Source organism: Pelodiscus sinensis, chromosome 19 (assembly GCF_049634645.1).
Source record: "Pelodiscus sinensis isolate JC-2024 chromosome 19, ASM4963464v1, whole genome shotgun sequence".
NCBI lineage: Eukaryota > Metazoa > Chordata > Testudines > Trionychidae > Pelodiscus > Pelodiscus sinensis.
The window spans coordinates 10010522-10017951 of record NC_134729.1 but is presented as its reverse complement, the minus strand read 5'-3'; positions in this window follow the sequence as shown (position 1 = coordinate 10017951).

The window sequence follows — 7430 nt, the reverse complement described above, 5'->3', positions numbered from 1 at the left end:
CAGCTCCAAAACTTGTCCCTTTCACCAGCAGTGATTGGTCCAATAAAAGATATGACCCCACACATAGACCTTGCTTCTCATCTTCTGGTATCAACACATCTACAACTGCACTGCCAATATCTCTGTACATCCTCACATTCACCCCTCTGCCTGTCTGTTTGTGACAGTCTACCAGCTCTGTGTTCTTGGGGAACTAGTCATAGTATTCATGGAAGACACTCCCCCCCCTCCCCCCCCCCCCGGCCTCTGCTTGAACCAAAACCAATAGAAAAAGCAATAAAAAGGCAGGGGAATATGCACCTGACCCTCTCTAGACAAGGGAGAAGGTATTAAGGAAACACCCCAGCCTCATTTGCATCACAGATGGGACAGAAATACTTCTCCATTAGCAGACAGAATGGAGAACAGAGGTTCCAAAGCTAGAATCACACTGAACTCTGGGATACAGAAAGCAGGAAAGCATTGCCTGATGGGAATTCTCTGCTCCAAGTGCTAACGGACCCACACCTGCATGCACCCAGGTCAGCAATTATCAGACCAATTTTAGGAATAAAGCCTTTATTTGGTATCCAAAATACTGGAGCTGCCTAAATGCACTAGGAGCTCCCTTGTAGGAACAACACCCATAGCCAGGAATGATCAGTTCCTGTTGTCAAGCCTAAACAAAACAAAACAACTTTAGAATTTTCCCTTGAACCATCCGTTTACCCCTAAACAAATCTGGTGTCCCCCATGAACTAGAGTTTTTCCCCCTACAAAAACCCCTACCTGGGCTCAAGTAAAGTATTCTGATGATGCCTGGATCTAAATTCTGCATCAGTTCCACTGGGGCTTCACCTTCTACCAACTTATCACGGTGGGAGGTTTGCTCTGCCTGCCTCCAGCACTCTGCCTCCCATCACTGTCTGGGAACCCCAGTCAGTTCTAGGGCACGTTGGGGGTCCCCCGTCTCCTGCACCCCGAAATGGCGCAAACAGATTCCTCCAGCCAGTAGAATTGAGGGTGGTTTATTGCTCCTCCAGGATACAGCACAGCACAGATGTAATCTGGTTACAGGAACTGGGGCTAAGAGGCCTCAGTGCCCCCTTTGAGATGGGGGGATCCCAGCCCCCTCCCCAGTTCCTTCTTCCCTGCTTCCCAGCCAGGAACTAACTCGCTCTCCTCCAGCCCTGCCCCCCAGCCAGGGCAGCATTCCACCTTCCTTTGTTCCTCTCCATGGGGGTCAGCTGGCCAAACCAGTTGGGATACCCTCTTTGCATAGTGACTCATCGCTTGTCTGCTGGGTGGTGCTACAGACAGCAGCCAGGGAGTTAGCAGGTTACCCCCCACTACATCACACCCTGCCTTATGTGACCAGTTATGGTTAGCTAGCCCTAACGTTTGTAATTAGATTTAATATTGTAACTGTTTTGTTTGGCTCCCCTTGCATGGTTACTACCTAGAAATAAATGACTTTCATGGTTAAGCTGGGTGTTTTTCTCTTTTTTCTCCCCCCTCTCCCTTTGGGGGTGTTGTTTTGGCTTCCCCGTTCACTCTGCAACAACGCTCCTTGTACCTAAGATCCCTGTAGTGCCCAAAACTCCTGTGGGGTTTGCTCATTAAGTGGGTTACTAGCAGAACAGCTGTGGTGTGAAAGCGGAGATAGGGAGATGCTGAATCTGGGGGCATCTGATGGTAGCAGCTTAAAGTGCTGTTTAGCCAGCCCATTGAGTCCAAGGGCACAGGACGGTCGCCGCTTGGCACTGCTGTGCAACCCAGCCTACCGGGTCCAGGGACATATGAGGGGTCAGCTTGTGAGTGCTGATTAACTGGTTCTCTCAGACGTGGGTGTGAGTTCATCTGATTCTAGGGTGGGGACAACCCAGTCCTGGAGAACCAAGATCCTGCAGGAGAACTCAGTGGGGAGGGAATTGGGAGAAGTAACACAAGCAGAGCATGGATAGAAGAGTAACCCCAATAAATGAGCATAACACCCCGGATCTCTGTTTAACCACCTTTTATTTCAGAACGCTGAACACTTTGGTGTCAGAGCTGGAGCTAAATCCAATATAGGCTGGTAAATCCTGTAGCATTCAACATTGCCCCGTATTGCTCCATCTATCTTGTAACATTCAGTACTGCCCCATATTGCCCAGTATGTTTATGACTGTGTTGCAAACCCTGTGCTTTGTGGGCTGGTCTCCTTGTTTCTTCCCCCCAGGGGAATTCAGAGAGACAGCCACGGGTTACCAGATTTGCCCAGTACTCTGGGGTATGCTCATTTATTAGGGTTACTTTTATGGGGCTGGGGGAAGGTTAACAATTCTGACCGTGTGCTGCTTGTGCTTTCATATGGAGCTGAATTCTTCCTGCTGCCAGTTCCCCCTCCCCCTGGAGCTCTCCTGCGGGAACTATGTTCCTCAGGACCTGGTTCTTCCCACCTTAGCAACACAGGGACACTCATATCCACCAACAGAGCACGCCTGAGAGGACTGGCTAATCAGCACTCACAAGCTGACCCCTCATATGTCCCTGAACTCAGCTGGCTGGGTTTAACAGCAGTGCCACACTGCACCCTCACGTGCCTTTGGACTCAGTGGGCTGGATTTAACAGCACTTTAAGCTGCCATCCTCCTATGCCCCCAGGTTCAGCACCTCCCTATCCCCACTCTCACACCACAGTCCTTCGCTGGTAAACCACACGATGAGCAAATCCCGCAGGATTTTGGGCACTCCAGGGATCTTTAGCTTGGGTACGAGAAGCGTTGTTGCAGAGTGTGACGTAGTGGGGGGCTGTCCTCTCTTGTGGCCCTGGATCCTGTCTGGTTTGGCAGTCACTGGTTGCTGTGTTGTGCTGTGGGCGACCCCTACTGGCCTGTGTCTGTAAGCATTGCAGAGTGGGGGGTGGTCCCTGGGGGCAGGCACGTAGGCCATGGCTAGCAACTTCTCACCTGTTCAGGTGAAGGAGTTTGAACAAAGGAAGGGGGTGTGGCTACCTGGGGGGGATGAGTGTCTGGTGGTTTGGAGAAAGGGCCCTCTGAGCGTGGGGAAGCATGGAGGAAGCAGACTAAAACCAGTATGGAGGTTCAGGGGCCTGTGAACCCCTTCCCCACAAGGGAACTAGGGCTGTCAGCCTATCCTCCGCTGCCTCCATCGAGCCTATGCTGTGCTGTATCTTGGAGAAGCAATAAACCCATTTTTACTCTACTGGCTGGCGGAGAGTCACATCAGGCTGCGGATGGGGGTGCAGGGTCAGGGGTCACACGGAGTGAATGGGGAAGCCAAAACAACACCCCTTGGCTATGTCTAGACCGGCATGATTTTCCGCAAATGCTTTTAACGGAAAAGTTTTCCGTTAAAAGCATTTTCGGAAAAGAGCGTCTAGATTGGCACGGACGCTTTTCCGCAAAAGCACTTTTTTCGGAAAAGCGTCCGTGGCCAATTTAGACGCGCTTTTGTGCAAAAAAGCCCCGACCGCCATTTTCGTGATCGGGGCTTTTTTGCGCAAAACAAATATCAGCTGTCTACACAGGGACTTTTGCCCGAACGGGAGCAGCATAGTATTTCCGCAAAAAGCACTGATTTCTTACAGTAGGAAGTCAGTGCTTTTGCAGAAATTCAAGCGGCCAGTGTAGACAGCTGGCAAGTTTTTCTGGAAAAGCAGCTGATTTTCTGGAAAAACTGGCCAGTCTAGACACAGCCCTTGAGGAAGAGTGAGTAAGAGAGAAAGAAGAAGAGAGAGAAGCAGTCATCTTAACAATGAAAGTTATTTATTTCTAGGTAGTGAATATATATATATGTATAGGTATGAGACACCAAACACACAAAACAGTTACAATATTAAATCTAAATGGAAACCGATTACAAATGCTAGGGCTAGGAAACCATATAACAGTTTACATAAGGCAGGGTCAGGAGGCTATGCTTAGAGAAAGGTAGTGGTGGGGAGAGGGAGAGAGAGAGAGAGAGACCTCATCACTCCATGGAGCTTGCACAGATCAGGATTCCCAGATGATGATGGAAGCCGGGGGTCCAGAGAGCAAGAGACAAGCAAAGCAAAGCAGAGTCCCCAGCATGATCAGGCAGGAGATGAAGAAGTCTCAATGAAACTGATGGGCAAGTCTCAATGAAACTGATGCATGGCTGTGTCTACATTGGCATCCCTTTCCGGAAAAGGGATGCTAATGAGACACTTCGGAATTGCAAATCCGCGGGGGATTTAAATATCCCCCGCGGCATTTGCATTTACATGGCTGCCGCTCTTTTCCGGCTCGGGGTTTTTGCCGGAGAAAAGCGCCAGTCTAGACGCGATTTTCCGGAAAATAAGCCCTTTTCTGGAAGATCCCTTATTCCTACTTTCAAGTATCCAGGTATCAGAACAATGTTTCTTGGGTAAGGGTAGGAGTTTTTATATAGCGATAAGACAATAGTTTGAGGAGAACACTGGATTTGTTTATGGGTGAACAGAGGCAAGACAATAGAGACTGATCACACCTGGTTATGGGTGATGTTCCTTGAATGAGCTCACAATGCAAGTGGGCAGTTTCAGTATTTTGGATGTCAATAGGCTCCTTCACTAGAATTGGTCTGATAATGACTAATTTTGGGGGGAGCAGGCCTGGGTTCGTTGAGCAGAGATTTCCCATCAGGCAGTGTTTCTCTGCCTTCGGTATCCCATAGTTCAGTGTGGTTCCTGTTTTGGAAGAGCTGTTCTCCATTCTGTATGCTAATGGAGGTGTGTCTCTGTTCTATCTTCAATGCAGATGAGGCTGATTGTTTCCTTAATTCTATCACCCTTGTCTGGAGGGGTTTAGGTGTGTCTTCCCTGGCCTTTTCATTGCTTTGTCTTTGATTCAAGCAGAGACCTGGGGGAGGGGGTTTATTTTCCATGAGTATCACTCCCTGGCTCCCCAAGACCACAGGGCTGACAGGTGGCCATGCTCTGGTTCCCCAAGAACACAGAGCTAGTAAGTAACACCCCCTTATCTCCCAGAACTTTACTCTCATCATGGCTGAAACTCAGCTCCATGGCCTCCTTCCAGCTGAGCCCTGCAGGAGGATCCTAGCAGGATGGGAGCCCAGTCTGCCTGGGGCTGCAAACAGACAAGGAGGAGCAGATGTGAGCAGGGATAAAATCAGCAGCAATACATTGGGGACATGAACCCTGGGCCCTCAAGTGCTTGGGGTGCCCATCAGAGGAATGGGAGACAGTGTTCTGCCCAGGAGAGATCCAGGTACCACCCAGCTGATCAGTAGAGCCCCCACAGCCAGCAGCATGTGTTTCTACTGGTGGTACACATCCATGCATGCCTCGGTGCACAGAACAAAATTTATTCTGCCCATGGATGGAAAAAATTAGAGGGTAACCTGACAGCATGACCCTGTAGTGTAAATTGACCCTCTTTGCTGAGGGCAGGGCCAGGGCTGGTGCTGGGGTGTTAGGGTTGCTTTACCCCTCTTGCCCAAGCAGCCCCCACCTATAACCCTTATTTCAGAACAGCCCTAGCTGCGTTGGAACAGCTGGCCTGAGCTCCAGGTTGTGTCCCCCCCCACACACACACTGTGCAACTACAGCAGGAGGTAGGAGAGGCCCCTCCATTTTGAGCAGTAGGTCACAGGTTCAAGCTTCGCCCAGGACCCAAAATGGTCGGTATGGGAGACTTCAGGCTTGTAACAGAGGGATTATGGGGTGTATCCTAGGGTGCACCTCCAGACCAACCAGCCTTTCAACCAGCCATGTCTGCTTCCCTCCTTGGGCTGCTGAGGGGGGCCCCACAAGGCACTGAAGCTGTGTGTCAGAAGCAAGAAGGGCTGGGCCAGCAGGAGAATGGGACTGAGGGGCCCAGCAGAGCTGAACGGGGAAGCCCATGGCACAGCAGAGCCTGTAACAGTGGCCACACCCTCTCTTGCCCCATGCATGCTTCAAGGCAGAGCAGTCCAGATTTGCCTCAGTGTGTTTCACTAGGAGTGGTGTGTGGGGAGTGCATGGGGGGGAGGTTTGTAACGTGACAGCGCCACCTGCTGTCAGGTCCTGACCAGGGCAATCGCATTCAACAAGGGGGCCGGTACACAGGTCCCTACAACAATCACACACACGTGTGCACACATGCACACTGTAGGTTGCTCAATGAGTTGCACCTGTGCACACACCAGTGTTGTCTTCAAGTCGTCATTGTCACACCCAAGCCGAGTCTCAAGTCACTACAGTTCAAGTCTCGAGTTCAAGTCGAGTCTCGAGTCTTAATTTAAAATATGTCAAGTCACTTTTGTATAAGCCATCAATATCGGCATTTTCGGACAATTTTGTCACCAAGTCGATTTAACAAAATTAGCAAATCTCAAGTCACAAACAATGAACCTGAGTTGAGTCTCAAGTCGAGTCACCTAGGCGACTTAAGTCGGACTCGAGTTCAAGTCGTGGGACTCGAGTCACCAACTCTGGCACACACGGAAGTGAAGCACATGCATGTGCTAATCCGCACGCTGCAGCAGGCCTGTTCTGGGAGCTAGCCCTCACTCCACACAGGGTAGCTCAGGGTGCCTTGTGGCTGTTGGCCCCCGCCCCCCCAAGGACATGCACTGCTCTAGCTGGTGGTAGGTGGGGCTGTCACTGCTGCTGATATTGGAATTGGAGAGGCGGGGGGAGGGGAGCTGCGTTACTCCCCCTTGGTTACTCTTTGTTGCTCCCATGTTGAAGCAATTCAGCTCCCTCCTCCCCAATTGTTTTTGAACTAGTCTGGGTGTTCTGAGGTAATGACGCTTTTCTCCCCTAGGGACTCCCCCAGCCCTCAGAGCCATCAACCTACCAGCAAGATGCACTGGAGGGAACAATCCTGCCTGGGGGGTGGGTGGGTTGGAAGCTTGGGGCTCTGGCTATACCAGCTGTCCCAAGAAGCAGAATCCCAGCTGGGTCTCCAGGGGTTATGACTTCAGCCCCAGTGGCTGGTGTGCACAACTGAGTAAGAGCCTACTGCTTCTGCCAGCTTATGGAGCTCCTCCTTTGGCTCCTTGGGCAGGGCCTTGGCTTTGGCACAGAGGTTTGGGGGCTCAGGCAGATAGGTGTGTGTGTGTGAGAGAGAGAGATCACTGCAAGAGTCAAGGGGGAACAGGAGTATAATGATCAAAATGAACTGCAAATGGTCTGAGGTAAACAGGATGAAGTTTAATCGGGACAAATACAAAATACTTCACTTCAGAAGGAACAATCTGTTTCACACATACAAAATGGGAAGTGACTGTCTAGGAAGGAGTACTGCAGAACAGGAGCTAGGGATCATAGCAGACCACAAGCTAAATATAAGTCAACAGTGTGATACTGTTGCAAAAAAAGCAGACGTGATTCTGGGATGCATTAACAGGAGTGTTGGGAGCAAGACAGGTGAAGTCATTCTTCTACTCTGCTCTGCACTGATTAGATCTCAGTTGGAGTATTGTGTCCAGTTCTGGGCACC